Below are 2,877 nucleotides of genomic sequence, written 5' to 3'. Positions count from 1 at the left end.
CATATCTGATTTCATCTGAAAACAGAGAAAGAATACATGAACAATACAAGAAATTCAGCAGGAAGATAGAACTTATAAAAAAGAACCAGGCTGGGCATGGTGGCTCATATCTGTAATCCTAGCACTTTGGGAGGCAAAGGCGGGCAGATTGCCTGAGCTCAGGAGTTTGAGACCAGCCTGAGCAACATGGTAAAACCCCATCTCTACTAAAATACTAAAAATTAGCCATGCACCTGTAATCCCAGCTACTCAGGAGGCTGAGACAGGAGAATCATTTGAACCTGGAAGGCAGAGGTTGCAGTGAACTGAGATCACGTCACTGCAGTTCAGCCTGGGTAACAGAATGAGACTCCAACTCAAAAAAAAAAAAAAAAAAAAAAAAGAAATTCTGGAACCGAAAAACCTAATGAATGATATTAAAAACACAATAGAGAACTTCGAAAATAGACCTTATTGAGCAGAAGAAATAATTTATGCCCTTGAAGACAGGTTATTTGAAATTATCCAGTCAGAGGAGAAAAAAGAATGAAAAGAGTGAAGAAAGTTTATAGGACTTATGGGACACCATCAAGCAAACCAATATATGCATAATGAGAATACTAGAAGAAGAAAAGCAAGAGAATGAGGTAAAAAGCTTTTTTAAAGAAATAATGGACTAGGCATGGTGGCTCATGCCTGTAATCCCAGCACTTTGGGAGGTTGAGGAAGGTGAATTACCTGAGGTCAGGAATTCAAGACCAGCTTGGCCAACATGGTGAAACCCTGTCTCCACTTAAACTACAAAGATTAGCCAGGTGTGGTGGCAGGCGCCTGTAATTCCAGCTACTCAGGAGGCTGAGGCAGGAGAATGACTTGAACTTGGGAGGCAGAGGTTGCAATGAACTGAGATTGTGCCACTGTACTCCAGCCTGGGTGACAGAGCGAGACCCCGTCTGAAAAAAATTATAATAACAATAATCATAATAAAATAAAATAAAGAAGTAATAAAATAAAATAAAGAAAACTTCTCAAATTTTGAAAGGGAAATGGATATCCAGATTCAGGAAGCTTACAGGTTTTCAAAGAGGGTCAATTCAAGATTACACCAAGGTACATTTTAATCAAATTGTCTAAAATAAAGGACAGTGAAAGAATTTTAAAGCTGCAAGAGAAAAGTAATACATCACATATAGGGAATCACCATAAGACTATCAGTGGCTTTCTCATCAGAAACCTTACAAGCCAGAAGAGAATGGGATGATATATTGAAAGAACTGGAAAAATAACTACTTATCATGAATCTACATCTGGCAAGATAATCCTTCAAAAATGAAGGGGAGATGAAGTCTTCCTTAGACAAACAAAAACAAAGGGAGTCTGTCACTACTAGCCCAGCCTTAAAAGAAATGTTTAAAAGAGTTATTTCTTCAAATTGAAATGAAAACACACTAAATAATATAATGAAAACATATAAAAGCATAAATATTATGGGTAAAGGAAAATATATGGACAAATACAGATTAATATGAAACTATAATGGTAGGGCCTAACTTAATTTTAACCCTAATATAAAAATTAAAAGATAAAAATTCATCAAAGGATACACAATATAAAAGGCAACAAACTCTGACTACAAGAACACAAAGTGTAGGGGTGGAGAGTAAAAATGTAAAATGGTTTTTGGTTTTGGTTTTTTTTTTTAGAGACAAGATCTTACTACATTGCACAGGCTGGTCTCAAACACCTCACTTCAAGCAATCCTCCTGTCTCAGCCTCCCAAAGCACTGGAATTACAGGTGTGAGCCACCATGCCTGGCCAAAAGTATAAAGGTTTTGGATGTGATTGAAATAGTTATAAACTTAAAATAGATGGCTAGAAATACAAGATATTTTTCATAAGCCTCAAGCTAACAACAAAGAATAAAACCTGTAACAAATACAGAAAACACAAAGAGACGAGAATCAAAGCAAATCACTACAAAACATCAAATAATAAATGAATAGAGTAAGAGAGGAAGAGAGGGACAATATAACTGCAAAAGACACAAAGCAGTTAACAGAAAGGCAATAGTAGTCCTCAACTGTCAGTAATTACTTTAAATGTAAATGGATTAAACTCACCAACCAAAAGGCATAGAGTGGCTGTGTAATTTGAAAGAACAGGATCCAATGATATGTTGTTTATAAGAGACTGATTTTAGAGTTAAAGACACACATAGGCTAAAAGTGAAGAGATGAGAAAAGATTTCTCATGCAAATGGTAACCAAGAAAATGCAGGGGTAACTATACTTATGTTAGACAAAACAGATTTTGGTTTAAAGCTGCCTGCAGAGACAAGGTCTTGATATGACTATAAAAAGGTCAGTTCAACATGATGATGTAACAATTATAAATATGCATATACTCAACAAAGAGCATCTAAATATAAAGCAAACATTGACAGATCTGAATGCAGAATTTGACAGTAACATGATAATAGTAGAGGATTTCAATACTCCACTTATAATAATAATATCAAAATATATCAAAAAAGAAACAGAAAACTTAAACACTATAAAACAAATGATCCTAACAGATATATAAAGATATTTGCACCCAACAACAGAAGATTACCCACTTTTCTCAAGCAAGCATGGAGCATTCTCCGGGATAGATCATATGTTAGGTTACAAAACAAGTGAACTAAATTTAAGATTGGAATTATTCCAAGTATCTTTCTGGACCACAATGGAGGAAAGTAGAAATCAATAACCATAAGAAAATAGGAAAAATCACAAACACATGGAAACTCAACAATAGACTCTGGAACAACTCTTGGGTCAAAGAGGAAATCAATAGGGAATTTTAAGGGTATCTTGAGGCCAGACATGGTGGCTCACATCTATAATCCCACTGCT

This window comes from Papio anubis, chromosome 1, assembly GCF_008728515.1.
Source record: "Papio anubis isolate 15944 chromosome 1, Panubis1.0, whole genome shotgun sequence".
NCBI lineage: Eukaryota > Metazoa > Chordata > Mammalia > Primates > Cercopithecidae > Papio > Papio anubis.
Note: the sequence above shows the minus strand (reverse complement) of the source record.